Here is a 21,344-nt window from a genome sequence, read left to right on the forward strand (position 1 = left end):
TTTTCACCAAACAGGAACTTCTCTGTTCAATGCATTGGGAAAAATAAGAAACTAATTAAAAAAAAATCTGAAAAATATGTATGCCCCTAGTATTGATGTCTTCTTTCTAACAAATAAAAATAATTGAATTTCGATTTATATAGAACAAGTTATGTGTTCAAACATAAACCTATGTCTGAATTATGACTAGTCGGACTTCAAAACTTTATAAAATGAAAAATATTGAACATATCACTATAAAACCAAATGCAAACCCCGGATATTGATGTTACAAACCAAAATTCAAAAGAATTGAGTTTTTATCATTTATAGAAAAAAACTTATGTATTTTAGGAGGCACATCACTCTTAAAAAATGATAGTTTGTTGTAAAAAACTACTTTTCGAGGGAGATGGAATTTTTTTTTAAAAATCGTTGAAAAATTTTTGAAAAAAATGTATATATAATCTACAAACAAAATGCTAGAAATCACTAATTTAAATCATCTTCAAATTTTTCATAGTTCAAAAGTTATAGTTCTTGGAAGTTGAAGATTATTTTAAAAAAGTAGATCTCGGTGTCAAAAGTGTCAAAAAAGTGGTAACCATTATTGTGAGTTCACCCCCATATCTTTTTGCTTATCCTCAGTGGTTTCTTTATCTACCACAATATTCACCTCTTGGGTGTCTATATTCATAGTATACAATATCTCTGACTCAGGATTTGAATCCTCTAGAGGAGTCTCCATACTCTCAGTGGCCGATTGATTGTTAGCAGTGTGTGTCGGTGGAGTATCAAAAGGAGGTGGAGGTACATTGTCAGTAATTTTTAGGCTTGGAGGTCCACCTACCTTGCGTTTTCCCTTATCCCTGTCCTTTTGGTATACCCTGATGGTCTTGGGTCTTTTAAGTTCTTCTTGTTTCTCTTTTTCTATAAAGAATATATCCCATAAATCAGTTGTTTCTTTAGAAACTTCATTTACTCTACCTGCCATTAGTGCTACATGCCAGTGAGCGGTTGAAAACACTGTCTGGTTAGCCTTACTAATTAATTGATCTATTTCATCAAGTGAGTTTACAGGATGTATTGCTAGTAATTTTTCAATTTTTATTTATCTAGCTCAACAATGGCTACCCTTCCGGCTTCTAGTCTTCTATACAAATCATTGGGTATCTCATCACAAATTTCTCTTCTCTTATTTCTTCCACTAGTGAGATTTTCTTGAAGTCCTTGAATAATATCCTGTGCAACCTTCAGATCATCTTCAAGTTTGATATTTTTAACCTTTTCTGCATCATAGTCTGAAAGAGTTGTTTCTGATTGCTTCCTTAGGTTTTCCATCTCTACCAGTGTCAAGATCTTCCTCAAGCTATTAGGCTTTTGAAAATAGAGGACTAGGCTCTAATACCAATTGTTAGGATTCCCAAAGATACTGAGAGGGGGGGGTGAATCCGTATCTAACCGGTATATGAATTTACTTGAATTATAACATGAAAATTATATCAAAACTGTGTACCTATAAACAAAAAATAATGCAACAAATAAGAATAACGACCACAACATAAGAGACACACCATAACACATGATTTTTAACGAGGAAACCCGGTGTGGGAAAAACCTCGATGGGATTTGTGACCCAAAATATTCGCTTACCGGCCAATAAGGGAATATTACTGTTTACAATAGGGGCTTGCACATGCAGGAAGGCCAAGTGCCTAGAGCTCACTGCACAATTACAACAGAAGTCACACTGACTTACAAAATGGATTATACAAACCCAATGTCTTGTACTGCTTCAGATTAGCATCTCCTATGCCAGATTTAGTACTGGTTTAAGCTCTGCAATATTCATAAACCTTTATCCCAATAATTCACACATTAGGTTTGCTATCATCTTTTCATACTTCGCATCCTAAATGATCTACAATAATTTCATATTTATATGAGTCATTTACAATCTGCCAAGTTGGCTTACAAAAGATTTAACAATTAATTACAAAAAATAAATACACAAAATTCCTGTCGGCTAGGGTGCTGGTAGTCCTCCTTTTTGGTGTCGATGTTTTGTATACTGGTGTAGAGTCTACTAGTGCCGGTGCCTATATCTACCTGCTAGTATCATATGATTGCAAGGTTGCCATCAATGACAATACCTTCAATCACCTACAATTTCTCATTGGAGTGTGTATTTGCCAACAGATTTCTTAAATGACCAAAAGTGATTGTCCACCGAATTGATTAAGCTTTTTAAATTACCTGATGGAGTGTCTGATATGTTCTTCTGAAATGAAGGCATGGTTTTCTCTAATACACCAGATGCCAAAGTGAACAATTGACTACTTTTTGTGCAAGATTTCACCAAGTCTTCAATGGCTTTGTCTTGAGCAAATGAGAATAATTTGAGCACCTAAATAAGGGAAAAAGAAGCTAGGTTGATGGGGCCTTGAGAAAATTATAGATCCTCCACATAGATCTATTTCCCTTTTACCGGATCCTCAGTGTCTCTTGCCTCAATAGAAACCTTAACTTTTGACTTCTTTTTAGGATCAATCTTATCTACATCACTGGCATCAATATTAACCTTAACTCCTACATCTTTAGCTTCTTCTGGGACTGATTTATCTAGACCTTCCAGAATAGAAGGTTCATTAGTTTTTGACTCTCCTCTTAGGGATGGAATGCCTAAAACTTTTGGAATAGATTTCTTAACATCTTCTTGTGATTCCTACAGAACCACTTCATACTAATTTTCTAATAGAACTTCTCTCAAAATTTGTTCAGTTTCTTTTCTAACCTCGCACTTCGACCAATCATCATCTTATTCACTCTCTTTTTGCTTCTGAAATTTTCTTTATTCACCTCAATAATCCTGTCAATTTCTGTCTTTCCTATCACAGGGCAAAGTTGAACCAACACATATTCTCTTATTCTCTCTTCCTCTAATCTAGTCATTTCTTTCCTCATGTCAAGAATATCATATAAAATTTGTGGAATTGGAATTTATAACATTATCTCAATCAGGGCTCTATTATACTTATTTCTATATTCAACAATTGCCTCTTATATAGTCCTCTTCTCAAAATCATCCAATAACTCATAATGTTTGGAAATAGGTTTTAAGTTACCTTCCTTGACGATGGTTTCCTTAACCTTTCTCACAGTCATAATAGTGTCATATGATTGGGTCTTCTTGTTGGACTGCTTCTCATCAGATGATCTATCTTTGACAACTTTAGTAGATTTAGCAGTCTTCCTTATTTCCTTGACTACATCATTTGACTTAGTTTCTTCATCATCAGGAACATGTACTTTAGCTTGAACTTGTTTCCTCTTCCTTTCACTGGATGATTTAGCTTAGGGCTTTGGTAAACTAAGAGGTTTCTGACCACCGAATGAAGGTGTTCAACCCTTTGACTCCTAAGGCTTAGGAACAGGGGCTTCCGGCTTAGCCTTCTTTGGCTTGACCATATCTTCTTCCTTCAGAATGTTCATTTCTCTTTCTCTCTAGATTACCTCCTTATTGATTCCCTTTCTTTATGCCAGCTGCTCAACCTCCTTTTGGGATCTTTCTCTGTGACTCAGGTTTCTTGAACTTAAGGTGTAAGTCGAAGCTCTTTTCCTTGTAAGTTCCAAATCATTCTTCTGATGTGTCCACCAGTTTACTTAATAAATTCTCTATATATGCATCAAGAATGTGACCTTCAACTTTGTATCCAATAGGTAGGATCCATGAAGTTCTAGGATGAACTGCTTCCATAAGACATAGGCCTGTATCAACCATAAAGAATAAAGTGTCTCCATACTTCTCCACTATCTCCTTAGGGATTCTTTACTAGCTTTGTATCATAATCTGGAATTTTTTGAAGTATCCCCAAAGAAATCCATTATGGACTATAGCATCTCCAAGACCATAACTTTATGTTTCTGGTATTTTCATTGCTACTAGTTTGTCATTTTCCCACTACACCTTACCAACACCAGGAATCTCATTCATGAAGTAGAAATATAAACACATAATCAAGGTTCCATACTTGAATACATAATTTTTGTCTTTCTTGATTTTCTTTAGATCTCCCTGGAGCACCTCACATAAATCATACTATTTTTCCTCCTTCAATATCTGATAAGTTGCATAGATGGTTGTACCGGAAACTGAATTGTCTCTGTTAGATTGATATAACTTTTAACCTATCACAATTGATGTGAATTGGATGTCATGTTCAATAATATCAAGAATTGTCATTGATCTGCTATCGAATTGTGAGCCGGTTATGTTTGTTACCATTTCATTCTTCACATTTTTTAAAACAGGCACACCATCAGCTAAGCTTAAACAGGTTACCACCTTAAATTTATTCATGGGAAATCTTATAAGTTTTGTCCAACCATATGAATTCATCATATATTCTACATAAGATATATCAAACCCACTCTAACTCATCAAACATCAAAAAATGAACAAACTATGCAAAACCCTTTTCCTCAACTGATTTAAATTCAGGTTTTAAGATACCCATTTCATCAATCATGTGCTTTGTGTACAAATTTGGCATTTAGGTGCTTTCAATCTCTCTAATGTCACGGTTGATGTAAACCCTAATTTCTTCTACATGTAGTACTCCATATGGGACTGATGAAAATGCACCATTTGGATCATCTTCCAGAGACTTATATGGATGCTTCTTAAATTTATGTCTAGCTCTATTAGTTTCATCTACTACCGATGGGGTTGTAGTACCAAAGGATTCCATAATGAAATTTCAAGCTTAAAATTGGAAAAAATGTTAGCTGATAAATAGCTTTCAACCGGATGCAAGATCGATCGATGAATCCTCAATTTGTTTTGGATCTTTGGGAATTTTTCTTTTCTGCGCTCCACTACTCTTTCACTTCAAATTCAAAGTGAGAAAAGAAAGGTTAATTTGCCTTTTATCCACCGCATACCTAACATTTAGGTATAATAAATGCAATTACCCCTAACTCTCCCAATTACTTTGCATATAAACAGATCTTTAGGAAATCTTCTGTACATCAATAGACTCTTCCGAAAAATTACCAAGAAAGCATTTGCAACCTGCCAGAACTAGGTACATATCTCCAATAGGGGCTTTGAAATTTTTTCATGAAAATTTCCCTCAAAGGCCTGATGCCTTAACTTAGTTACCGAAGCTAGTTCTAATGCCAGAATCAGGTGCATACCCACTTCTTGCATCATCACTTCTCTTCTTAACCCATGTCTTCTTCACACGATCTCTGATTTCGTTAACTTTTGCTTTACCCTTCTCATCTAGCTTCACATATTTGTTCTTGTCTTCCACATCTCTCCTATTCACATTTTAGCTTCTGCAATAATTTGCAACATGTGAATGGATATGTTGCAAGCATAACAAATAATATTTCCTTGCATAGGTATGAAATTCATCTGATTTCTTCTTTTTTTGCATTGGTTAGCAACATTCCCAAACATACCACATCCATAGCATCTCACACTTATTCTATTCTGAAAGTTATTTATCACATTTCTTCACACTCATTTGATTTATAACCATACTTATTGCATTTGAAACATTGACCAATAAAATATCGACCATTATTAATCACCCTATCTCTGCATTGACTAGTAATTTGACCAATTTGTTGGAAACAAAGCATTTACCATTTAATTTATGAGCATTAGGTTGCCTTACCAGAGGGCTTCTTTTGTTATCCTTTTGCTGTGCTGATTTGGATCTTTCACTTTTCTCAAATCCAAGACCTTGTGTGCCATTAGGATTCTTCTGGCTTGCAAGCATCTAATCCAATTTAGCTGAACTGATTCTGAACTTCTCCTTGTCCTCATTTGTAGCCTCAAGATCATATTTGAGAAAATGAACTTGCTCTCCAAGATCTTCCTCACATTCTCTAGCATCTTGAAGTTCATCTTTCATTTGACCATTCTCATTTTCAAATGCATAACATTTTTTGATTTTATCTTTCAAGGATTGAGCAAGCTTCTCTTCATTCTTTTTTCTTTCTGCAATTTTCTTGGTCAATCTCATCACTATAGCTTTCATCTCATTCTTCTGAACTATATTATCTTTGGCAAGTCTCTCACATTATTGTCTTTTCCTTTAGAGCATCTTCATCAATGCTTTGACTCTCCTTCTCCTTTAACTTGTCAACATGTTCCTTTCACTTATCTCTTGACTTGTTCAACTAATCATTTAGCAATTCAATAAACTTCTTAGCATCTTTCAAATTTGCCTCCAATTGCTTGACCTTAGCTTTGGATTGATCTTGATCATCAAGTGCAACAAGTAGTTGTTCTCTAAGACTTTCATAATCTATTGATTCACTTGCAGGATGCATCTCAAGCTGTTAGACTTCTTCTGAGGAACTTAGCTCTGATACCAATTGTTGGAATCAATGAACACTGAGGGGGAGGGGGGGGAGGGGGGGTGAATCAATGTTCTAAAATTTAAACCTTCATTAACTGATTCATAATCTACTAAAAGATAATGAATGAAATTAAGGAGCAGAAATACAAAGCAAAGACCAACAACACCATAACACCAAGATTTTTATGTGGAAACCTAGTTAAGAGAAAAACCACGGTGGGATTCAAAACCACAAGTGTAGAAATATTACAAGGGAGGAATGCACATGCATTCAGACACACTGCCTAGAGATCACTGCTCAATTACAAATAAGGGTAACAACCCAGAAGGCTCACTGCCTTACGAATTCTTGTAGAAGATTACAATGAAGTTTGAACTATCAGATAGCATCTATAAATGCTTGGATATAGTTCTGGTTAAGATCAAACCTCTATATCCACCTCAAATTTGCAATACTTCTTTATTATGATATTCTGCTTCAATCTGAAGCACTAATCTAATACTTGCACATGTGAAACTGTGCACAATTGACCATATTGATCTCTCACACCACCTCATATATTCAAAATGATCAATTAAACCTTTCTTATATATATGCATCACAAATTAAATCACCACCTCATGTTGGCTTCAAGAACACGTTACAAGAAATGAAACATGTAAGTGAGTCAACTCAAATCCACCTTCAAAATATATGCGGACTAAAACAAAGTGTCCACACACTTCCCAGAAGACAACTCATCAACTTGGAACACGTATTCAACCACCAAAATTAATCCACAAAGTGAATCACCACACACTATGACTAATATGCACTGTTCATACCAAAAATATGATTACCGAAACTGCTAACTTGCATGAAATGTAACACTATAGGCCATAATCTAGGAATTAGGCATATTACATGACCACAAACTATCTCCAAAATCCGCATAGAAAAATACACTACCAAAATAATTCACTATCCAAAACTATTCACTACCGGATGTCCTACTCTGCTTATCGGATAATACTGGACTCAATCAATCTTCACACAATCTACCAGAATAATGAAAAAATCAAGTGTGGATGCCAAAATTGATATGAGTTGCCATCGATGATAATATCTGATCATACTTGCAGTGTCTCTTGCCAACAATGTTTATAGTGATTAAACTTTATAGGCACTTGATGTTTGAGAGTACCTAAACTTTTAGTGTGCATGGGAGATTGAGGACTAACACCATTTGAAGGTGGTATACCAAGTACACCACATAAAATAAGAAAACTTTGAAGGGTGCTGCTCTTGATTCCATGGTTATGGCTCCTCCTTCTTTGGTGGGTTCAAATTATGTCACTTCTAACCTACAACTCTTCCCTACACCTACTAGATCTATGCCTATGGTTGTTCCTTCGCAACAACCTACTATTGTCCCTCTTCAACACCCTACTATTCTAGAGTAGCTAGATGTTATCCTGCAGTAGCACTCTATTGGATCTACTGATGATCTCCATGAGGAATCCTTAGCACTTGATCATTTCCCTGATGATCCTAATGCTATTCTAGCCTAGACGGTTGTTTGTCACAAGTGGAAGGGGAAGTCCTCCATACCCCCAAACTCTTCCTTGTCAAGGCTTGGGTGCTTTCCCTCCTTGAGTTGGATCTGGGCTGTTAGTGGTTGGATAGGTCTTTTCTTTCTCTTGTCTGACCTTGTTTGCTCGAGACTTGCTCCCTTATTTTTGGTACTTGGGGACTAACCTTGTTGGTTGTGGTTAACTGTTTTTTGGATAGTCTTTGGCTATGTAAAGGGTCAGTGACCTAGTTAACATTGTTTATTTAATAAATAAAAAAATGATGTTTGTAAAATGTTTATAGGTTATTATTGTTAAGAATAAATCAATTGTTGATTTATCATATAGATTATTTGTTTATACAACTTCTTAGTGTCCTTCACTTTAATAAAAAACATAAATATTTCACATAGATTGTAAACTAATTATATATGTTTTTTTATAACTCTAAGTAGAATGAACAAAGAAATATAGAAATGCTCACTGTATTCATATTTATAGAAAAAATGCATAATTAATTTACAGCCTAGATTGTGCAACAATTGATTAAAATATTCATGATTCTTCGTGGCATGAGTGATAGTAAGCAGCTGTATCAACAGATGGTTAGTGCCAACAAATTAATCTATTCTAAAATCTCTCCATTAATTAATTGTACTAATCACTTTTAAAAATCTAGAAAAATAGATGCTAACATAAATTCTTGTTTTGTGTCTAGATTTATAATCACTTACTCATAAAATGATAGACATTCACAATAATTAATAGATAGTGAAGATAAAACCAATGACTAAGAACAATTAATAATAAAAATAGATTAATCCAAAAATTACAAAACATTTTGATGTAGCCTATATAATCATATTCATGCAGTTTCACCAATCGAAAATCCCAGCAAAAGCAAGTCATAATGAAATGAAGATGGTTTCTCAAAATTGAATTCTTCTTGTTGGGCAAGTTGAGATACCACACTATGGTCAAAATAATAGAGCACAACAATCATTGTAGCTGGAATAAATGCTCCAATGATATATATAAATAGTACATCAAGTACATCCCGTTTCAACAAGTAAATAGCATTATTAGGTGCATCTGCCCAACCTCCATTGTAGACAATATTTCTTCATAATAGTTAGTTCAAAGTGAAATTCAACATCCTATGCAAATAATTTTGAGTATCTTGACATGATTGAAATACCAAACGTTTTCAAATTAGTCAATAACTTAACTCTTGTATCCATCTGAATTTTGAGAGCCTTAACAACTGTCCAGTTGGCATAGGCATTAGGTGACCATGGATTAGGGCTAAAAAGCCTTTGGGGAATTCCAGTTGGAACATGATTAGCTGGAGCATATGAAACTCCAGTCCACACAAGGACCATTAATGATATTCTATAATCAGCAATAAGACATCGCAGTGACCTTGTAAATACAAAATTAAGTTTAAACCTGCAGTTAGAAAAGCCGCTTAAAAGACAATAATTCATTTCAGCATTCATATTCTTTTGTAACAACTCAAAGCAATTGGTGAACCACTAAATATATCTTTTCATAAAACTAGTTGTAGTCTGTTCCACATTAAGAAGCATGCAAAGCCTTGCATCGAATGGTTGATTGTTGTATCGCTTCGAAGTGTTTAGCAAACAAAATAAGACCAGAGAGATGGAAAAGAACAAAAAAATCCCAACAAAAGACAATTTAAAGAGCTACACAAGACAATTTAATAATGGGTGGCGCAAAGATTATCATAAAGAGCAGGTGAGTAAAATAAAGAAGAATGGATGAGGAAAATCGAAGGAAACATGGAGTACATAAAAGGAGACTAGAACAAGATTTGTTTAAAACATAGATTCCTATCCCATAATACCAAGATAGGGCTTTGCGGCTCTATAGTCCACTCAATAGAAGTCCAAATGAGAGATCCAATTTGCAAAACACAATGAGGGTTGGACCTATAAAGTTTTACATTACATTCCTCCCATCTGAGACATGAAACTCATCCACAAGGCCTTGTAATAGATGGTTAAGATTATTTAGTTTTGTATCTTCATAAACTGTTCTTAGATTTTTTTAATAAAATAATCAATAATAATATTATATTTCATTTTCGTCAATAATGATCTTATTTTTAGCTATTAAACATCACTTTTATTCATTGAACTAAATCATGTTTGAAAATAATCTCTCCTTTTTTAATCAAAATGTCTATTTTGAAATAGTTTGGTATATTATATTGATGCTCTGCAAAAAGGACAAGGTTAGGATAAACAAACACAAGACAAGAAACAAAAGAAATCAATTGTTAGATGTTAGTGTTAGATATCACCAATTAAAAACTATCCTAAGGAAGCATATCAAAAGAGATACCAAAAGCATGAGAGAATATTTAACTAGGAAAGTAAATATGATGAGGCATCTCCAAATGCCTCATAATATGCTCTTAGCTCCTTCCTTGTTCCTCTCCTCTCAAGGTTCCAAACTAGTGTAGCTCTCAACAACTTTTGCACTATGGATGCTTATGAAGGTTTGAGATTTGAAGTATTTGCTCTAAATATGAATAAAAAGCTAATACTAGATGCTATTGATACTAAAATGATTTATTTTAAACCAAAGTGACAAGATATTAGTGATTTATGCTAAATGCTCTCTAAAATTCTGTATAACTTAGATGCATACAAATTTTCAAGATGTGGATTATGAAGAAATGGGCTCTATTTATACGAAAAATGGAGCAATGGATGGTTGAGATTGAGTAATCTCAACAAGGGTCAGGATTGAATGATATTCAATCGATGCGAGGGCTTTCAACCCAATCCCAAGATGACAAATGTCAATATGAGATAGGTTGAGAGGAGATGGAATAAACATTAAATGCTTGACATGACCTGGGAGTCAACTTGGGGGTTAAGGTCAAGGTTAGGTTGAGTGAATAAATTCTTTATTCAAAGAATAAACCTTTTATCCAATGGATAAACTCTTGTGCAAAGGAAAAAGGGATAACCATGGTCAAAGCAATAAATGCTTGAGGAGACACATGAGTGCAAGTTGAAATAACCATAAATGGTTATGTAAGAGCCATAAGTGGTTTAGAAGACTTTAGAGGTTAAATTGTTGAACACACACAACATTAAATGTTTTTCAAAGACTTTGAAGTCTTTGAGAAGTAACTCCAAGTTGCTTAGGAATGTGACAATAATTAGGGGATGGATTAGGTTAATTAGGAAGGGGTTAGAAGAATCTAGAAGGGGGTTAGGATTGCAAGTGGGTTTGGTGGGTGAGGGAAAATAGGATTTTATTAAAATAAAATTCATTTATTTCAATAAATAGGTGCAAGTTGCATTTGTAGGAAAATGCAAGTGGGACGGATAAATGATTTAAATACATGTTTAATTTAATTTATTTAAAAGAGGAAAAGGGGGATTAATTGAATAAATGAGATTTATTCATTTATTTGATTTGTGAATTTGGTTTAATGAATTAATTAAAATAAATTGAATAATTTATTTAATTAATAGGAGAATGTTTTGAAGATGAATTAATTAAATATTAATTTAATTAACTGATGGCTTAGTGGATTTTTAATCAAATAAATAGGGAATATTCATTTAATTAATTTAGATAGATTTATGTGACTACATTTGCCCCTCTTTGAGACGGTGCGGTTTATCGCGTTGTTTCAAAAAAAGAAAAATAGGTGTGAAGAAATATGCCCCATCAAATATTAATTTAATGGGTGGTATGCCCCCTCAAGAGATGGGTCAAAATTTTTTGAAAAATCGGGTGATCTCTCGAAAAAAAAGGAAAATTGGCAGGGTGATAGAAGAGAAGAAGTTAGCAATGCGGGTGAAAAATAGAAGAAATCGAAGATAAAATGGAGAAATGGGAGGCTCGGGAAGTTCATGGGGACCATGGCGGTGAGTGGGGGAAAATTTGGGTTACGGCAAAGGGTTTATATGGGGAGAAAGGGGTGAAAACAGGCTCATTTGTGGTTTAGAAGACTTTAGAGGTTAAATTGTTGAACACACACAACATTAAATGTTTTTTAAAGACTTTGAAGTCTTTGAGAAGTGACTCCAAGTTGCTCAGGAATGTGACAATAATTAGGGGATGGATTCGGTTAATTAGGAAGGGGTTAGAAGAATCTAGAAGGGAGTTAGGATTGCAAGTGGGTTTGGTGGGTGAGGGAAAATAGGATTTTATTAAAATAAAATTCATTTATTTCAATAAATAGGTGCAAGTTGCATTTGTAGGAAAATGCAAGTGGGAGGGATAAATTATTTAAATACATGTTTAATTTAATTTATTTAAAAGAGGAAAAGGGGGATTAATTGAATAAATGAGATTTATTCATTTATTTGATTTGTGAATTTGGTTTAATGAATTAATTAAAATAAATTGAATAATTTATTTAATTAATAGGAGAATGTTTTGAAGATGAATTAATTAAATATTAATTTAATTAACCGATGGCTTAGTGGATTTTTAATCAAATAAATAGGGAATATTCATTTAATTAATTTAGATAGATTTATGTGACTACATTTGCCCCTCTTTGAGACGGTGCGGTTTATTGCGTTGTTTCAAAAAAAGAAAAATAGGTGTGAAGAAATATGCCCCATCAAATATTAATTTAATGGGTGGTATGCCCCCTCAAGAGATGGGTCAAAATTTTTTGAAAAATCGGGTGATCTCTCGAAAAAAAAGGAAAATTGGCAGGGTGATAGAAGAGAAGAAGTTAGCAATGCGGGTGAAAAATAGAAGAAATCGAAGATAAAATAGAGAAATGGGAGGCTCGGGAAGTTCACAGGGACCACGACGGTGAGTGGGGGAAAATTTGGGTTACGACCAAGGATTTATATGGGGAGAAAGGGGTGAAAATAGGCTCATTTGTAACCATGACCATTGTGAAATTTGAGCTCTGATAGTGACCTTTTGGAGGAGCAAATAGCAGTCAGGATGCCGGTACCAGTAGCAGAGCACCGATTTGAGCGAGTCCGATGATTTTAGCAGCCAGATGACTACGAACCAGTGGTAGGCAAATTTGAAATTTTGAATTTTATGCATTTTTGATATTTTTTTGCTGAGTCCAAGTTGAGTCGAGACAATAGCGCTGAAACTATGTTTTGGCGCTTTTGTCCAATGAATTAGCAGTTTTGTGTCGTAATGGTGTTATAGTGCTATTGTTTGAGTGGTATTGTTAACAGTAGCGCTATTGTATACATGTTTGAGCGCTATTTTTTATGTAGCGCTATTGAGGGGTCAATTGAGCGCTTTTGATGTGAAGCAACACTTTTGCATAGGTCTTGTAGCGTTTTTGTAGTTTGAGCATTTTTTTATGGTTGATTAAGCGCTTTTGTTAGGGGATTAGCGCTATTGTCTAGAAAGGAACACTTTTATTTGCAAGATAGCGCTTTTGTTTAGGAAAATAGATGCCCCAGTTTGTGTGAACAAAAATTTCCCGATGCCAATGATGGATGGATGGGGATACAAAGTGAGAGTTGTTTTGAACCATAGCAACCCTGATGAGACTTAGGTCATTAAGATAAATGTCGGTTGAAGTCTAGGTGTGCCATGATTGCTTACCTATTGAGCCTCGAAGATACTTGATCAAAGTATCTATTGATAGTCTAGGTTTAAACTTAAGAAAGTTTGAAACAAAACAACTGATGATGATTGATGATGCACGTGTGCAGAAGGATCTACGCGTCTTATAGTTGCGTGAGAGACATCCAGTTACACAGGGGCTACATGATCAGCTGACATAGGCCGAGGTGGATTGCATTACAACAACTGGGTTGTATGATGTGATGTGTATGCCCGTGATTCAGATGAATCACAGTTTGATTACAGCCTTGGCATAGTGCTGGCATAGTGAGACGTGCACGTTTCACTTAGTGCAGGGGGAGATGATCGTGACACTGGAGGGTGTGTGGCACATCCTACATATTCCCATTCGGGGTGAGCTGGTCACATGTGATAGATCATGGGGGACTCTAGTAGTGCAGAGATTCTTCGATGAGGATGTGTATATTGATTACGATTCCATAGCCTGGGAGGATATCATGGCATTGTATGAGCCATTACCAGCAATTTTGTTTGGGATCATAGAAGGGCTACTGTGTCTTGATAGACGATCACATGGTCTGGCCATTGGTTGGGGGCAGGTGATAGAGCAGATGATGACAGAGGGGACCCGATTTGCCTAGGGGTCGTGCATGTTAGCGCACCTATATCAGGAGATGCATGAGGTGGTATACCGTGGGAGGGGCTCATTGGTAGTGGGAGTGACGCTACTACATATTTGGGCGTGGGAGCACTTACCAGTGACTCGACTAGTGAGTCTAAGATTTCAGGCAATCGACCAGCCCTATGTTTTTATGTACAGCGGTATGATGAGTCAGCCCCACCTGGAGAAGTTAGAGTGGTGGCGGCGGGTGCTAGATAATCTAGATGCAATGATTTGGAGACCTTACATTGAGTGCGAGCCCTGGGAGGATGACGTGGAGGTGTTACCATATGTATTTATGACCTGATTCCTCATTGGGAGGACATGCTATGATGTAGAAAGTCAGGTGCCAGATAGAGTGATGAGATAGTTTGGACATCGGCAAGGATTGCCGAGGGGACTAGGAGAGTACGCTAGAGTGGTCTGAGAGAGATATGTATGGGGGCCAGTACTTCCTTTCGATCAAAAATTGGCAGAATTCTGGATGTTATAGGATAGGCCATGGGATATACGCTCGAGGGTAGCAGATGCAGGGGTATCAGAGGAGTATACGCAGTATATGGCAGCTCATCCGATACTTCGGATATCAGATTCGGCAGGAGCTGATTCCAGATTTTGAGGAGGATAGGGGGTGGAGACAAAGGAAAAGAGGAGGTCAAGGACTGATAGCAGGTGGACAGGGGAGAGGGGATGGTGGTGATGGAGGAGGGGGAGGAGGGGGAGGAGGAGGAGGTGGAGGTGGGGATGGTGGAGGTGGTGGAGGTGGCGGAGGAGGTGGCTTAGGTGGTCGAGTCTAGCGTAGAGGGAGAGGCAGGTTGCCACTGTAGATACCATAGGGTCCTTTGATACAGGGAGGAGTCAGATTAGGTGGTTGAGGTATGGAGAGGGAGATACTGATGGATAGAGGGGAGGGAGCCACTAGAGATCTGTGGGATCACATGATATTACATTTGCAGACTCGACTTATAAGAGTTGAGACACAGGTAGAGGCTCTGGAGGCGGAAGTTGCAACCAGAGATGTCCTGCTATTTGCACAGGAGTTAGAGCTGACTGTAGTTTTGTAGGAGAGAGATCGGGCCATGGAGAGATTAGTAGAGTTGCAGGAGAGAGTTCAGGTTGGAGTAGGAACACAGGGTCCTACTGGGGAGGTGATGAGGGAGATCCGACAAGCATAGACTGAGATAGAGTATTGGTGGGGCCTATATGAGCAGGAGGTACCATCTAGTCGACGGGCACTGAGCTATTCACAGATGCAGTAGGCCAAATCAGAGCGATCTCAGAGGGTGCAGAGCAGTGGGGGTGTGATGGGTCCTCTACGGAGAGATAGGTCAGGTGGTGCTGGAGTTAGTGGTGGTTTGATGGGTCCTCCATGGAGAGATAGAACGAATGATGCAGGGACTAGTGGGGGAGCAGGTGGAGAGAGTGGTGTAGCATCTGGTTAGAGTGGCATCTGAGAGAGCATTTTTCACGCATGTATTTTATATTTGTCATTTTGGATTGGAACTTGGATGGCTCTTGGTAGCCGATTTTTGGACTTCATTATACTCTGATACATGAGATGATATATGAGGAGATCCCATTTTTGGTTTATGATATGCATGTTTGATATGTATGGATGCTATGTAGGATGATGATCTTATGAGTTATGCTTAGATGGATACTTGTACTTGATATATGTATGTGTTTTATGAAATGATTCCTATATGCTATTTATATGCATGCTTTTATGATGATGTATGATGTTGGATACTAACATATGAATGGAGGTTTATATATGTATGATTTGTTTGATGTATTGCTTTATGTATGTAATGTCATGATGATGATGTATGCATAATGATATAATGATATAGATAGTATCTTGTACTTTATATTAATACAAGGATGAGATAATGATATGCAATGATGTTAATGCAATGTTTGGAATGAATGATTCTTTTATGGATATGCATCTATATGGTTTGTTAGATGATTGTAACATGGATAAACAAATGTAAAGTACAAATGTTTAAATGATGATTTCAAAATGAATGCATATGTTATAATGTATGAACTAATGTTTGAAACAAATGGTTTTATGATTCTAAATGCCCAAATATGATGAAGTAAAATAATAATGCAACTCATGGTTTAATAACTGCACCTTAATGCAATTTTAAAGGGGATAATGAATGCAATCTAAATGAATCCGAAGGGAAAAATAAAATGAGTATTAATAAGACACTAAATGGATGAATGAATACACTTTTTAACTAATGGATAGATAAATGAATGTATGCAATGATAAATGATAAATGGTGATAAATGATGATAAATGATGATAAATGAGGATTGGTAACTGATACTAAATGAATACATAGTAATGGTTAATACAATAAAGGACAATTTTATAGTAGGAATGAATCTAAACATTATGAGTATGCAATGATGAAATGATCTAAGCAGACTAATGTTAATAAATGATAATGAACTATATGTATTGTAAACAACTAAAATGATAGGAAATGTACTTAATGCAAATGCAACTAAATGTAATGATGATGATATGATCAGGATAGATGAATGCAAGGCTTTTTTAGATTTTGCATGATGCACTAATGATGTATCAGACTACTCTGTCACCATTGTATGCAAGACCAACTTAATTTTCACATAACTGGTCATATTAACTTTGTCCTCATTTGCATATAAAATCATGCATATGAATGAGTAAATGGATGGGCGATATGCAATGGAATGCAATATATAAACAAATGAGATGAGATGATGATCCATAGTGCTCTATTTTCATCATTGAGCTTTAAAATGTTGTAAGAAAATACAAGAAACTTGACATAAATGATTCAAGATGACCTGAGTATTCCTTACATGGATTTGATATAGCAAGTTAATACAAACAACTTGATATAATGGGTCAAGTTGACCAAAGTATTGCTTGCAGAACACACAAGGATTATCTCCTTTCATGCATGACTTGGATCGTCCTCCTTGATCTTAGGCTGATCATATCCTGAGACAAGTGCATACCGTAATAAGAGGATAAACCTTTATCCAGTTGGATGAGGTAGGAGAAACCAAAGAAAGAGCATTCATACATGCAAACAAACAACATATATAAAGAATAAAGAATATGGATCCTTGGTAATGGTTCATGCTCATATGGTTGAGGTATACACTGTAGTCAGCAAGCCGTAGTGATCTATAACTGTATTCTGCCTATGATCATGTAGCTTATTGAACTTCACACGTAGACACCATTAGTACATGCCCCAGAACTTCATCGGAATAATTCATAGAAGATACACAAACAATGTTGTAAGAACCTGATATAAATAACCCACAAATCAACCAAGTATTTGATAGCTTCAAATAGAATTTTCTCGTCAAAGAAAATGTCATCTTGTCTTTGTTTTGGCAAGGAAGGATGCATCCTTGTGAAGACAGTTATGTGTTTGATGTTGATTGTTAGGTTTGATTAATAAGTGGTCATGTGTTTGGAATATGTCCCAAGGTTTTTTTGGTATCTACTCAAATGAGTATGTTCAAAGTGTTGTCATTGTAGCATCGTAAATTGTACGCACTTGCTAGGGTGATACAATTTCACACCTAGTTTAGCACCCGCCTTGGTGCATTTTACATTTTGCATTGCATTTCTCCTTTAGCACTTAATTAATCAAATTAATTAGGTCTAAGGTCCTATTTCATCATCCTTCACATCATAAAGTCGGGCCCTTTCATTAAAGTGTGCCCCTTTTCATGTTATTCCTCCAATACATCATCTAATCAAAAACCCTAATTAAGTCCTATTTTGAACTTGGGGGCTTGATTTCGAGGTCAAAACATCTCGAAATCACCTGTAACTTCGGGATTCTCTCTAAAATCATCATATCTGACGGCCCTGAAAATTTGGTGAAAAGTTGCCGGGACCATGGCGCCCCGAGTGCACACGGTCCCGGACATTTTTCCCAAAATTTTAGGAGCACGATCCAATCATAAAATAAAGCTTAACCCCAAGAAATTGGCAGGATATTCAATCTCTAGGTCGGCCAAAAGTTGGAATTAAGACCTAGGGTTTCATACATAAGAGCTCTCTTTCTTCATTAGAAAGGATCGAAATTTTGTTTTCAGGAACCTCATATGCAGTGAAAGAGTAGATCTTTGAAGACTTCAACAACATTCAACATCCCTCTATCAAGCATTTATCAATTCCATTCATCCATTTAGGGCTTGGAAGACATTGAAGAACAATAGGAGATTACTGACTAAAGATTGGCTTGTACCCCTCCCTTGGGGGTTGGGTATGATTTCATGTTGTTTTCATGTCTTTGCATAAGCTTCAATATCTCATTTATTCATGCTTTAGATCACTTTGCATCTTGATTTAGAGCATTTACATTATCATTTACAAGCAATTAGGGTTTACATTCTAGGTTGCTCTAGTTTGCTTACTTGCATTTTAGATCTTGCACACACACAAGGTCTGCACACACATTACTTTTACAATACAACTTGGCTATTCATGGAGGTGGAAATCACCGAAGCGGGGGTTTGACTAATGCAAAACCCTATATAGCCGCCCAAACACCTTTTTCAAATATAAGTGCAAGTTTCAGGACTCGGACGATGCCACAGGTTATAGATTCGGGAAAAGTAGGTCGAGACAGCACCCCACACCAAATTGCAGAGCCAAAGACCAGGACAGGGGCGTGGGGTGCCCTGGTCTCGCCAGGACAGTGGTGCTAGGCACCCTGGTCCCTGGGATAGAGGCGCTGGATGCCCTGGTCCTCCTGACAGATAGCATTTCAGACAGTTTTCCAGAGTGCAAAACAGTAGTTTCAGGTGCAGTTCCGGGACAAAATTAGGACAGTGGCGCCCGTGCCCCCGTCCCGAACATTTTTAGTCAAATTTTGACTCCAGGTACGCATTTGCATTCTTGTCTTGTCTTTGTGTTTACAGTTTTCCATTGTTTAAGTTCAATTCTGCAATCTTGTTATTAGTTCATACTTGCATTTTAGGGTTAGGAATTGAACTTGCATAATTTTACCTTTCAGTTACAACAAAGGAATATAAATCCTAATAGGTAGCCCATGGCTCTCTCTTTCACAAAAAGAAGTAGCCAATTGTGTGATACCTCTAGGCTCTTTCGTATTCCATAATGTGTGTCAAAAGGTAGGATTAGGGCATGATAACCTAGTCTCGCTTTTTCCCCCACACATTTTGGTGAACCCGACGTGAATCTATCATTGCTTCCTCTTGCATTGCATTTGTTAGATCTATATCTAGATTTAGTGTGTTTTCATTTCATTTTTATTAAAAAGAAAAAAAAAAAAAAGGAGTGTGTTTCTTTGCATTGTGTGTTTAAATTTCGTGCAACTTTTATTTCAAAATGTCAGACTTTTATTTGCAAAATGTTCATGCTTATGATGATTATTATGAGTATAGCCAAGATGAATTAGATGAAGCTTTAGATGAGTTTTTGAACCCTAAAGATGCCAAACCTTCATTTTACCAAAAACTCATAAACCTTGTTACTATGCCATTTCGTTGTGATGAGAAAGATAAGTTGAATGATTCCTCTCAAGGGTACATTCCTATCAACTCTTCCACTAAATCTAGTAACATGGTTGTTTTCAACAATCCCCTCTATGAAGAGATATCTCCTTTTGAACCAAAAGATAAACCTTTTGATAGCTATGATCATACTTTGTTGGATGATGCTCTTGATGACTTTGTGGCTTTATCAAAATCTTTAAACAAGAACAAGACTTCTAAATTGGTTAACATGATAAACTTGAATGAGCATAAAAAGCCTCTCTTTGAAGTCCAAGGTGCTTATCCTTCTCCCACCTTTCAAATTCCTAAATCACCTCTCCTTACTATCCAAGGAGGGTATGATCATGATTCTTTTCGTACTCCGAATATACCAATCATCACTGTGCAAGGAAGAAAACCTATAAGTCCTTATAGTTATGCCAAGCAAATAACTAGAGAGAGTTATCATGCGGTTGCCCATACTTATCATACCAGAAATAATAGGCAGCCTAGTCCTCCTCCTGTTATTCCAGTTTCTCTTCTGAATCCTCAACCAATTCTTCCGCAAACTCCACGTATTTCACAAGTTCTTAGTAAGGAATATGATCTCATAGAACAACTTAAAGCTACCCCTGCTAAGATATCCCTTTGGGATTTGATTCAAACTTCTTCCGCTCATCATGGAATGTTACAAGATGCCTTGAAAGATTTGAATGTTCCTCCACTGAATACATCTAGTAATATAGCATCTTTGGTTAACTCTGTGATGAATCCTAAAGCTCAAATTGTGTTTACCCAAGATGAGTTGCCTACTAGTGAAATTCAACATCAATATGATCCCTTGATGATTGTGGTTATCATGAAAGACACTGCTATAAGATGAACACTAGTAGATAATGGCTCTGGTCTTAATGTGTGTAGCATTAATCTTTTGCATAAGATGAATGTGGATACATCCCTAATTGAGCCGGACTCTCATCCTATTTGAGGTTTGATAACGTGGCTAAAACTTCATTAGGTACTATCACCTTACCCCTCACAGTGGGGCCTGTTACTTTGCCTACTCCTATCCATGTTATGTCGGGAAATCTAACATACAACTTGTTATTAGGGAGACCTTGGATTCATAGTATGCAAGCTGTCCCCTCTACATTGCATAGACAAGTTAAGTTTATCTACAACAATAAGACATATACCTTGATAGGTGATACTAATTTTCAAGCTTGTTTGCAAACATCTACTTCCAAAGGGGGTTCTTCTAAGCCATCCTCGTCTAGTGATGACTCTTTAAACAAGATACCTATCGATGAATCCTCGCTCTCTGATGATCAAAATTCTTTGGATGAGTCTGGAGCTCCTGAAGAAGACTCTTCTCGACTTGAAACTACACATGAGAAGGATTTTGATCCTGAGAAGGTTCTCGCAGACGATGATTGGGGATCCCTTGATTTTAATCCCACCTTTGTAGGTGAATATAAGGTTCCTTCTGGAGAGCTTAAAGTTGAAAAGAAGGAAGAAGCTAAAAATCAATCAACATTACATGAGCCTATGAGCAATAATTTTGTGGCTGCTTCTCAAACTTCTTCTCTTCACACCTCTAATTCTGAAGAGTTTGACTCTTTGTCTTATGAAAAACCGCCTTCTCTTTTTGAAATGGCTGATCGTTATGGTCGTGGTTT

The sequence above is a fragment of the Cryptomeria japonica genome, chromosome 9 (assembly GCF_030272615.1).
Source record: "Cryptomeria japonica chromosome 9, Sugi_1.0, whole genome shotgun sequence".
Taxonomy (NCBI): Eukaryota; Viridiplantae; Streptophyta; class Pinopsida; order Cupressales; family Cupressaceae; genus Cryptomeria; species Cryptomeria japonica.